Here is a 13,460-nt window from a genome sequence, read left to right on the forward strand (position 1 = left end):
CATAAAAACTGCAGATAAATGATTATAAACAGCAGCTTTATTTCAGGATCGCCAAAACTTGGAAGCAACCAATATGTCCTTCTACAGGTGCACAGATAAATAAACTGAGGTATGTACAGACAAACAAAACAAGTCAACACTAACAATAAATGAGCTGTCAATCCATAAAAAGACATGGAGGAAACTTAAAAGCATATCACTAAATGAAAGAAATCAATCTGAAAATGCTACATACTGTATAACTATATGACATTCTGGAAGATGCAAAACTATGAAAACAGTAAAAAGACCAGTGGTTGCCAGGGATAACGGGAGAGTGAGGAATAGGGCACAGAGGAGTTCCAGGACAGTAAAAATACTCTATGTGATATTATAACATTGTATTTTTTAAATTTTTTATCAGCATTTATTTGATGCAGAATTTACTCCCAGGGAGTAAGTTTTTGTTTCTTCAGTTTCTTCTGAAATATCTTTTTCTTCTGTGCAATCTCCTCCTCTGATTTAGGAACAATCTACTCTTTTTCAGTAAAGATTATCTCAGTGTTGGAAAGTTAATCCAACCATGAGCTCTGGGTTCTGCACCACATCTTGGGAGCTTTGCTCACCTGGATGTGCTCAATGACTAGAGAATCTCCATCTAAACCCTTAAGTTCATCATTATTCTGCATTTTTAAGCATGTGCAGCAAAAATTAAGCACTCTTTCTGGCCCACTGACCCTGCATCCAGCCCCACTGTTTGCCCTAGGCATATCTACCAACTCCACCATTGTAACAACAAAATGGCACACATTGTTTCTGCAAAGTGACATCCTTCAGGTACTTGGTGGCTTTTCGAAGATGCATACCCTTGGTGGCCTGAGAAGGGGAGGAGAGAAGAGAGCAAGGGATTGAGAATATATTTAAAGAAATAATGACTGAAAACTTCCCTAACCTGGCAAAGGAAATAGATATACAAGCCCAGGAAAGGCAGAATCCAAAATAAGATGAACCCAAACAGGTCCACACCAAGACACATCATAATCAAAATGGAAAGGTTAAACATAAAGAGAGAATCTTAAAAGCAGCAAGAGAAAGGAAGCTAGTTATTTACAAGGGTACTCCCATAAGACTGTCGGCTGATTTCTCAGCATAAATTTTGCAGGCCAGAGAGATTAGCATGAAATATTCAAAGATATGAAAATGAAGGACCTACAACCAAGACTACTCTACCTGGCAAGGATATCAGCTAAAATTGAAGATGAGATAAAGAGCTTCCTAGACAGAAAAAAGCTAAAGTAATTCATCATCACCAAGCTAGTAAAACAAGACATGTTCAACGGACATCTTTAAGAAGAGAAAAAGGGGGGAATATAAATATGAATAATAAAATGACAATAACTATGTACCTAGCAACAATCACTTTAAATAGAAATGAATTAAATGGTCCAATCAAAAAGACACAGGGTAGCTGAAGGATCCATTCATATGCCATCTACAAGAGACCCGCTCAGATCAAAAGACACACATAGATTACAAGAAAAGAATGGGAAAAGACATTTCCTGCAAATGGAAATTATAAAAAGCTGGGTAGCAATACTTATGTCAGACAAAATGGACTTAAAAACAAAGAAAGACATTACATAATGATAAAGGATCAATCTAATGAGAGGATATAACCGTAGTAATCATAATGTACCCAACACAGGAGCATTTAAATGTATAAAGCAAATATCGACCACCATATAAAAGGAGAGATCAACAGAAATACAATCACAGTAGAGAGCTGCTAACACCACACTGACATCAATGGACAGATCTTCCAGACAGAAAATCAACAAGGAAGCAGTGGCCTTAAATGACACACTAGACCAAATGGATTTAGTTGATATTTTTAGAGCATTTCACCACAAAGCAGCAGACTATACATTCTTCTTAAGTATACATGGAACATGTTCCAAGACAGACCACGTGTTAGGCCTCAAAACAAGTCTCAGTATATTTAAGAAGACTGAGATCATATCAAGCCTCTTCTCCAACCATAATGGTATAAAACGAGAATTCAATTACCAAAAAAAAACTGAAAAACACACAAATGCATAAAGGTAAAATAACATGCTACTAAACAATGAATGGGTTAACAATGAGATCAAGGGAGAAATCAAAAGATACCTTAAGGCAAATGAAAATGAAAACACAATGATCCAAAATTTAGGGGACAGAGGAAAAGTAGCCATAAGAGGGAAATTCATAGCAATACAGGCCTGCCTCAAGAAACGAACAAACAAACATCTCAAATAAACAATCTAACTTTCCATTTAAAAGAACTAGAAAAAGAACAGTAAACAAAGCCCAATGTGAGTAGAAGAAACAATAAAGATCAGAGTGGAAATAAAAGAAATAGAGCCTAAAAAAAAAAAAACAGTACTAAAAATCAATGAAACCAAGAGCAAGTTCTTTGAAAAGATAAACAAAATTGATTAATCTTTAACCAGACTCATCAAGGAAAAAGAGGGACTCAAGTAAAATCAGATGAAAGAGAAGTGACAAATGACTCCACAGAAATACAAAGGATTATAAGAAAATACTACAGCAATTATATGCCAACAAATTGAACGATCTAGAAGAAATGGATACATTCCTAGAAACATAAAATCTTCTGAGTCAAGAAGAAACAGAAGATCTGAACCGACCAATTACCACTAATGAAATTCGGTCAGTAATCAAAAAACTCCCAACAAAACAAAGTCCTGGACTGAAAGGCTTCACAGGTGAATTTTACCAAACATTCAAAGAATTAATAACACCTATTCTTCTCAAACTATTCCAAAACCTTCCAAGAAAAGGGAAGGCTCCCAAGCTCATTTTAAGAGGTCACCATTACCTGCTTCTAAAACCAGACATTACCAAAAAGAAAAAAAGAAAAGAAAAGAAAAAGAAAAGATATTCCTGATAAATAGATACAAAAATCTTCAACAAATATTAGGAAATCTAATTCAGCAAGAATTTTAAAAGACCATACATCATGATCAAGCTGGATTTATTTCTGGGAATACAAAGTTAGTTCAATATCCACAAATGAATTAATGGGATATGCCACATTAACAAACTGAAAGATAAAAATCATATGATTATATCAATAAATGAGAAAAAGCTTTTGACAAATCGAGCATCCATTTATGATAAAAACTCTCGGCAAAGTGGGAATAGAAGGAACATACCTCAATATTATAAAGACCATATATGACAAACCCAAAGCTAACATTGTACTCAATGGGGGAAAACCTAAAAGCAGTTTCTTTAAGATGATAAATGAGACACTTTTATTCAACATAGTATTGGAGGTTCCAGCCACAACGATCAGATAAGAAAAAAATAAAAAGCATCCAAATTGGAAAGGAAGAAGTAAAACTGTCATTATTTGCAGATAATATGATTCTATAGAGAACCCTAACGATTCCGCACACAAAAAAAATAAATTAGAACTGATAAACGAATTCAGTAAAATAGCAGGATATAAAATTAATATTCAGAAATTAGCTGCATTTTTATACACCAATAATGAACTATCAGAAAGAGAAATTAGGAAAACAATCCCATTTCCAATTGCATCAAAAACAATAAAATACCTAGGAATAAATTTAACCAAGGAAGTAAAAGACCTATACTCAGAAAATTATAAGACATTGAAGATGATACAAACAAATGGAAGCGTATATATACCATGCTCATGAGTAGGAAAAATAAACATCATTAAAATGTCCATATTACCCCAATGCAATCTATGGATTCGATGCGACCCCTATCAAAATTCCAATAGCATTTTTCACAGAACTAGAACAAATAACCCTAAAATTTATATGGAACTATAAAAGATGCTAAACGGCCACGGCAACTTTGAGCAAGAAGAACAAAGTTGGAGGTATCGTGCTACCTGATATCAAAGTCTACTACAATGCTAAAAAAAATCAAAACAGCATGGTACTGGCATGAAACAAACACATGGATCAACAGAAAAGAACAGAGTACCTAGAAATAAAACCATAATATGGCCATTTAATCTATGACAAAAGAGGCAAGAATAAACAATAGAGTAAAAATAGTCTATTCAATAAATGGTGTTAGGAAAACTGGACAGATATATATATTTAAAAATAACACTAGACATTAAAAAATAACACTGGACCACTTTCTTAAACCATATACAAGAATAAACTCAAAATGAATTAAAGACTTAAATGTAAGACCCAAAACCATAAAACTCCCTAAAGAAATCGTAGGCAGTAAATTCTCTGACATTGTTGTTAGTAATGTTTTTTTCTGATATATCTTCTCAGGCAAGGGAAACAAAAGAAAAAATAAACAAATGGCACTACATCAAACTAAAATGTGTTTGCATAGCAAAGGAAACCATCGACAAAATGGAAAGATAACCTACTGAATGGGAGAAGATATTTGCCAATGTTACATCTAAAGGGTGAGTATCTAAAGTATATGAAGAACTCATACAACTCAACACCAAAAAAAACAAACAATCTAATTAAAGAATAGGCAGGGATTTGTGACAACATGGACAAATCTTGAGATTATCACACTAAGCAAAATAAGTCAAACAGAAAAAGTTGAGAACCATACAATTCCATTTATATGTGAGACAGAAACAGGAAAATGACAAATGAATAGACAAACAAAAAAGACTCTTTAACATGGACAACAGTTTAGTGGTTACCAGAGGGAAGGGGGGTAGGATGAAAAGTAGAAAAAAGTAAAGGGGTCAAATATATGGTGACAGCAAAGACTTAATTAACTTTAGGTGGTAAACATACAATGCAATATACAGATGACATATTATAGAATTATACACTCAAAACTTGTATATTATTTATTAACCAATGTCAACCCAATACATTTAATTAACATAAATAAATAAATAAAAGATGGGCAGAGGGCCTAAATAGACATTTCTCCAAAGAGAACATACAGATGGCCCAGAGACATAAGAAAATATGTTTAACATCATTAATTATCAGAGAAATGCAAATTAAAACCACAGTGAGATATCGCCTCACCCCTGAAAGAATAGCTACCACCAATAAATCGAAAACAAGTATTGGTGAGGATGTGGAGAAAAGGCAACCCTCCTGAACTTTTGGTGGAATTGCAAATTAGTATAGCTACTATGGAAAACAGTTTGCAGGTTCTTCAGATAATTAAAAATAGAATTACTTTATGACCCAGCAATTCCACTTCTGAGTATTTATCTGAAGAAATTCAAAACACTAATTCGAAAAGATATATGCACCTCTATGTTCACTGCAGTGCTATTTACAATAGCCAAGATATGGAAGCAACCTAAGTGCCCATCGACAGATGACTGGATAAAGAAGACGGGATACATACATAAAGCCTTAAAAATAATATGGAATCTTACCATTTGCAACAAAAATGGATGAACCTAGAAGGTATTATGCTAAGTGAAATAAGTCAGACAGAGAAAGAAAACACCAAATGATTTCACTTATATGTGGAATCTAAAGAACAAAATAAACAAACAAAACAGGAACAGACTCAAAGATACAGAGAACAAACTGGTGGTTGCCAGAGATGGGAGGGAGGCTGGGGGCCTGGGTGAGAAAGGGTAAGAGATTAAGCAGTACATATTAGTAGTCAGAGTCACAGGGATATTAAATACAGCATAGGGAATACTGTCAATATAGTAATAACTATGTATAGTGCCAGGTGGGTATTAGACTAATCCAGGGGATCACTTCATAATTACATAAACGTCTAACCACTATGCTGTACACCTGAAACTAATATTGAACATCAACTCACACTGAAAAATAAGTTAAAAAAAAGTAAAGACTGCAAATTAATAAGCTAAATAAGTTTTCATCTTAAAATTTTAGAAAATAGCTAAATAAACACTCCCCAAAACGTAGAAGGAAATAAAAATATTTGCAAATACTAACAAGAAGCAACAAAGCCAAATGGGTAAACACATTGTTAGACTAACTTAGGGAAAAAAGAGATGGCCCAAATAATCTAGGTCATTTTAAATTCTACAGATACTTTTTAGGTAAGAAGTAACAAAGAACTTTTTGCCAATAAATTTTTTAATTTAGATGAAATAAATTTCCCAAAACTACAACTTACAAAAGTTAAACACGACAAAAAATAAAATAAAATGTTAAATAGCCCTTTATCATTAAAAAACAATAAATGCATAATTATAATCTTTGGAAAACTCCAAACACACAGGTTTTACCAAAGAATCCTACCAAACACTTAAGGATAAAATAATGCCCTCCGTATCTGTGGGTTTTACATCCACAGATTCATCCAACCTCAGATTAAAAACAGTATTTTCCATTCTTAGATGCAGAGGGCCAACTGTATGTGTTGTATTACACCGTATCACAAAAGGGACTTGAGCATTCTCAGATTTTGGGTTCTAGAACCAACCCCTCGGGATACTGAGGAATGACTGACTGTATCTCCTTTACAAATTTTTTTTAAATAACAAACTATTATCAAGATAGGAAAAGAATGTAATTTCTTTAATCTTTTAAAGTATAGCTACCCAGAAAATAAACAAACAAAAAAAAAAACAAAAAGAAACAAAAACTGTGGCTGTCTACATTATTAATGGTAAAATGCTCAACAAAAGCCCTGTGAAGCAGAGAATAAGTGCTTTCACCACTTCTATTCAGTGATGTGCTGTGAGTCCTGGCCGATGTAGTAAGACAAAAAATAGGGGCAAATAAATTTATTTTTACTGTGATTTAGGAAAAAAAAAAAAACACGTAACAGAAAACCCATTACCTTAACCATCTTTAAGTGTACAGTTCACTCCAGAGTTTGCTATACGTACTCTTCTTTATCCTTTTCCATAATACATAACATACTATTTATCTCATTTACTAACCACATTTCCTTGCCATAATTTTAAGTCCTGTAGGCATAGACCTTTGGTCTGTTTTGTTCATTGCTATATCTAGAACACTGCCTATATATAAGAGGCACACAATAAAGGTACTGATGAAAGAATGTCAATTTTCCCCAAGCTAATCTATAAATTTAAGACAAACATCATAAAAATGCCAAAAATATTTTTAAAAATTAAACCTGATAATATCATCTGTAATATCATGTGGACTTTTTGTACCCCAATATGTGATAACAAGAGGACTTAACCTTTCCAGTATTCTTTCCCAAAATCCATAAATCCAATCTAATCAAGAGGAAAACATCGGACAAATCCAAATTCAACAGGTAACTGGCCAGTACTCCTCAAGACTGTCAAGGTCATGAAAAACAAGAAAAGACTAAAACTGTTACAGACCACAGGAGACCAGAGACATGGCAACTAAATGCAAAAGGATGTTAAAAGAAATATCGGTGAATTTTTTTAAAAAGTATATATAGTTCAGTTAATTATAATGTACCAATATCAGCTTCTTAGTTTTGACAGCTGTACCACATTAATGTAAAAAAAAAAGTTAATAATGGGAGAAACTGAGTAAAGGGTATATAGGAGCTCTGTACTATCTTTGTAATTTTCCTGTAAATCTAAAATTATTCCAAAATAAAAAGTTAATTAAAACAAATGAAAAGTTTCTAAAGAAAAATTAAACAAGTAGAGGTAAGACCACCACTAGTACCTAAAAAAATTTTTTTTAATTAAAAAAGGAGGTCAAGAGTCTATGGCCATGCTACATTGAACAAGCCCGATCCTGTCTGATCTCGGAAGCTAAGCTGGGTCAGGCCTGGTTAGTACTTGGATGGGAGACCACCTAGAAAGACCAGCTGCTGTAGGTATAAAAAAATAAAAAATAAATAAGGGATTGTAATATGACATGATCCTTGCAATCTGTGAGGTCAACCAAGGGTTGCCTCGCCTTTAAAAAAAAAAAAAAAAGGACAAACGGATGGGAAAGGGAGAAGAGGAAGACAATAATGAAGAAGGACTATCTCTATAAGACATAAAACTTACTTAAAACAGTGTGGTGCTAGGCCATGAAAAGACATCACTGAACAGAATAAAAATTCCAAAAATAAAGCCAAATCACATGTGAATTTAACATACAAAAAGTGCCATTTGAAATCAACAGGAAATAATGGATTATTCAAAATAGGTATTTGGAACAAAGGGACAGTCATCTAAAGAAAAATAAATAGCTCCATACCTCATATCCTATGTTAAAATAAATTCTGGATGGATCAATAACCTAAATATTTTTTAAAGTTACATAATAGAAGAAATCTTATGAAAATTTTAAAATAATATTGATGTATAAATAGTTGTAAATATGCTACAAAATCAGGAAAATACTTTTAAAATTAATCTGTATGGCCAAAAGCAAAATCAAAACATAACCATCTGTGATGAAAAAATTCTTCAGTTCATACCACAAAAGACTAATTTCCCTAATACATCAAGAACTCTTACATAATAATGCAAGAATGTGCCCTATGAAATGTCCAAAGCAGAAAATGAGGTAAGAATATGAATGAATATTTCACATAAAAGAAATACAAACAGCTTTTAAGCATATGAAAAGTTATTCAACTTTTCTCATAATGAGAAATGCAAAGTAAGGCTACCTCGACATAATTTGCATCTACCAGACTGGCAAATTTACAGATCTTAATACTGATGGATGAAAAGGGTTAAAAGCTTGAACTCTGAATCTCTCCTTCAGGCTCTTAAGGAAAATATCTGATAGTTCATCTTCTTGAAACATCAACCCTGAAAAGGGATGAGGGACCTGTAGGGTCTGCCAAATATTAATAACTTATCTAAGGATGCTCTTCAGCCTGCCGTATTTGGGTGTTAGGAAATCACACTTTATGATTATCATTTATGGTCTACAGCTACATTAAACTAGATAAGCTCGTCACTTACAAATACAGAGGCTATGTGGCTAGTAGGCATTTGAGCTGAAAGTCCCCAAACCTAGCAGCTTCCCTGTGCCGATGTGACATAAACTCACATTAGGTTCTTCTCAACCTTACAACCAAAATGCTAGAAACATCAAATCTGCCTCACAATATTACGGAGGCCTCGGTAATATTGCAACTGAATATGCTTTTCCTTTATAACTATATTTGGTGTTGAATAAATAAGCCAATTGTGACTTGTGAGTTGACTGATGATCCAAAACTGAAACCCACTAAGGTAGTCATGCAACTGTGCTGAGGAAAGCATAATGAAAACCGGCTCTTCCAATGTACTGTGAATAAAGTGTGAATCAGTACAATCTCAATAGAGGAAAATTTGGCTGAAATTACAGTGCAAATCCACTGAAATTACAGACATACACACCCTCTGACATAGCAATTCCACTTCTAGGAATTTTGGCCAGAGTTAATCACCCTCACATGTCTATGATTACATTGCGCATGGTTATTCACTATTTAAAAAAAAAAAAAAAAGACTAATAATAACTAAAGGTCCATCAATAAAAGACTGGTTAAATAAATTATGGTTCATTTACACAATTAAATATGTAGATGCATATGAAAGATATCAAGAATATGGTAGCCTCCCAGGAAGGAAAATTACATGACATTAAGTCAGGAATGGTAAGAGCAAAAAGCTGGTATTATATCCCACTTCCTACTGACATATACATTACTCAGCTATCTCATCACAATCTTAAATTCAACACGTAAAAAGTGCATCTCGACATTCTTTATACTCCTGAATAACTCTCTATCCAACATCCTCTAACTCAGGTTAAGACCATCTACATTCAGCTGTCCACACAGAAATCTCTCATCTCAGCTGACATCATAATAGATCTATGATTTAAGTATGTTTAGTATCCATTCCCTTTTCTTGTTAGAACACCACTCTTGAAAAGACTATTAATTTCTGGTTCTAGTCACTCCCAAACGCTCGCTGGTCTACTTTTCTTTTAAGTCTGTGAGTTATGTCATATCCTCCCATACATTCTTTTTGCTAAGTTATCCAAAATCTATTTCTGTTACTGACAACCAAATAATACACTAGTATTTTGAAAATTGATAAAGGTTAAAACTGAAGCAGGTAGAGTGATGTCGGCTGTAAGGACCTGTGCTGTCACAGAAACGCTGGACACTGGGGCAGAAAAATGTCAAAATCAACTTTGTCAGAACTCTGGAAAATAGTCAATAGTCAAAAAATTCACACAATGAAGTAAAGGCTCAATAAATAGGGAGGCAACTTAAAAACGGCAAGTTTTGTTGCCCTTGCCCTTGCTCCACCCTCCTCAGCTTGGCCATGACCTTAAAGACAGCACCCTGTGTTCCCAGTATCAAACTCTGGTCCCTGGTTCCAGAAAGGGTAGAGCAGAGCTTGTTCTCAAAAAAAATGTGTTTTTAAGTTTTGACTTAACTGGGAGAAAGGGTATGAGAGAAATTGAACTAAATCAAAAGAATTTGCCTTTATTTCTCTAACTTGGGTCTTTCTTGGATGTTATAAATTATAGAGGTTAATTGTAATCCCTAGGACAACTATTAAAAAATACATATGGAAAATAAAATAAGAATCAAAATCTGCTACAAGGGACAAAGGAGGGTATCATGTATTTTAAAAAAGGTCAAAACATCAAAAAGATACAACAAATACATGAACAGAATTGAAGGGAGAAAAAGACAATTCTTCAGTGATAGTTGAAAACTTCAATACCCAAATTCTAATAACGGACAGAACTTAGAAAATCAGTAAGGTAATAGAGGAATCGATTAACACTACAAAGCATCGAGACCTAAGAAATACATAAAGAACATGGCACTAAAACCAGCAAAATACACATTCTTGTCAAATACACATGAACGTTCTCCAAGATAGATCATAGGGTTAGGCCACAAAATAAATGTCAATAAATTTTAAAAGATTTGAAATTAGATCTTATCTAACCACAACAAAATAAAAAAAGAAGTCAACAACAGAAGAAAAACTAGAAAATTCAAAAATAGGTGGAAATTAAACAACATATTCTTAAATAACCAATAAGTCAAAGAAGACATCACAATGGAACTGGAAAATACTTTAAGATGAGTGAAAACACACACGCACACAACATACTAACTCGCATGTGATACACAGAAAGCAGCACTCAGAGGTGAATTCATAACTGTAAACATCTATGTTGGAAAAAATGCTTGGGATGAGGTGGGGTAGGATGGACTGAAAAGAGTGATAGTTTAAAAATACAGAATTTCTTTGTGAAGTGATCAAAATGTTCTAAAATTGACGGTGGTGGTTGCACATATTTGCAAATATGAAAAAAACAAATTGTACACTTTAAATGAGTGAAATATATGGTATACAAAGTACATGCCAATAAAGGTATTTTAAAAAAAAATCAATAAACTACCTATATACCGACCTTAAGGAGCTAGAAAAAGAGCACATTAAACCCAAAGCCAGCAGAAAGAAAAAAAAAGATTTAAGATTAGAATGGTAATAAAATAGAGAATAGAAAAATAGGGACACAGGTTCTTTGAAAAGAGCAACAGTACTGACAAACTTTTATACTAAGAAAAAAAAAAACTCAAATTACTAAAATCAGAAATTAAAGTGGGGACATTAGCATTGACCTTACAAAAATAAAAAGAATTATAAGAGAATAGTGTGAACAATTGCATGCCAATAAATTAGATAACCTATGTGAAATGGACAAATTCCTAGACACAGTAACTAACAAAACTGACTCAAAAAGAAAAAGAAAATCTGAACAGACTGAATCAATCAGTAGGCAAAAACCTCCCAACAAAGAAACGCCTTGGACCAGATGCCTTCCTTCACAAGTGAACTGTACCAAACATTTAAAGAAGTATTAACACAAACCCTTCTCGAACTCTTCCAAAAAACTGGAGAGAGCAGTTCCTAAATCATTCTGAGTCCAGCATGATATCAAATGCCCCCTAAGCCAGGCAAAACATAAAACAAAATTACAGACTAATATCCTTTACGAATATCAATGCAAAAATTCTCAACAAAAAACTAGTGTTAGTATCCCACAGAAGCCATAAAAATTACAATTATGATAGCCTAAGAAAACAGGAATTTATTCTGACAGCCCAGAGGCCTAAAGTCCAAAATCAACATGCTTCTCTCCTAACTTCTGGTAGCTCTAGCAATCCTTGGTGTTTTCTTGATGTATAGCTATATAACTTCTGTTTCCACCTTAATCTTCATGTAGGTTTTCCCAGGGCCATCTCTCCATTCTCCCTGTCTTCTATGGTCTTTTATAAGAACATCTGTCATTGGCTTTACAGTCCACCCTAGGTCAGGATGATCTCATTTGAGATCTTTACCTTAATTATATCTACAATTACAGAATGGTCAAACTGTGGAGGCTCTGAATGGGCAAACCTTTTGAGGGACACTATTTAACCTACTGCAACTATGAAACCAAATACGGTAGCTTATTAAAGGATTATACACCATGACCAAAGGGATTTACGCCAGAAATGCAAAAGGGGTTCAACATAAGAAAATCAATGTAATATACTACACTAATAGAACAAAGAACGAAAACCACATGACCATCTCAATATATACAGAAAAAAGCATTTGACGAAAGTGAACACCTCTTGATTTAAAAAATAACACTCAATAAAGTAGGGAGAAAAGGAAACTTCCTTAACATAATAAAGAGCATTTATTTAGAAGGAAGGGAGGGAGGGGGGAAAAAAGAAAAATGAAAAAAGAAAAAGACCAGCAACATCTGACTCAGTGATGAAAGACAAAGGTTTCCCCCTAACATCAAGAAGAAAACAACAATGCCCGCTACTGCCACTTCTACGCAACACTGTACTAGAAAATTTAGCTAAAGCGATTAGGCAAGAAAAATAAATAAAAGGCATCCAAATTGGAAAGGATGAAGTAAAACTATCATTATTCAGAGATGACATTACCTTATATATGGAAAACCCTAAAGAACACACAAAAAATTATTCAAATAAATGAATTCAGCCAAGTTGCAAGGTTCAAGATCAATGCACGAAAATCAGTTGTATTTCTATACATTAGCAATAAACAACACAAGTAGGAAATTATTCTTTTGTGCCTAAAAGAATAAAATACACAGGAGAAATTTAATCAAGGTGAAAGACTTCTACATTGAAAATTTCAGAACAGTGCTGAAAAAAATTAAAAACATAAATAAATGTAAAGAAGTCCTGTGCTCATGCAATGGAAAGGTTAATATTGTTGAGATGTCAATACTACCCCATGCGATCTACAGATTCAATGAAGCCCCCTATCCAAATTCCACTGGACTTTTCTGCCATCTGCAAATTCCATATTTTGCAATAAAACCTGAATAGCCAAAGCAATGTTGAAAAAAAAAAATTGGAACCCTCGCACTTCCCAATTTCAAAACTTGAAATGAGAATGTAAGTAAGGTAAAGTGTGTTCTGGCATAAGAACAGACATAAAGACCAACGAAACAGAGACAAGAAATAAACCACTCATTTACGACAAAATA

General features: G+C 33.6%; 1 protein-coding gene and 1 pseudogene across 21 annotated transcripts in view; one reads left to right on the plus strand and one right to left on the minus strand.

Annotated features, from left to right (window-relative positions):
• MLLT10 (MLLT10 histone lysine methyltransferase DOT1L cofactor) overlaps nt 1–13,460 on the minus strand; it is a 195,259-nt gene that overhangs the window by 127,223 nt on the left and 54,576 nt on the right. The window lies entirely within an intron of this gene.
• Nucleotides 7,679–7,797, plus strand: LOC118609131 (annotated as a pseudogene).

The sequence above is a fragment of the Rousettus aegyptiacus genome, unplaced genomic scaffold (assembly GCF_014176215.1).
Source record: "Rousettus aegyptiacus isolate mRouAeg1 unplaced genomic scaffold, mRouAeg1.p scaffold_m13_p_10, whole genome shotgun sequence".
Classification (NCBI taxonomy): Eukaryota; Metazoa; Chordata; class Mammalia; order Chiroptera; family Pteropodidae; genus Rousettus; species Rousettus aegyptiacus.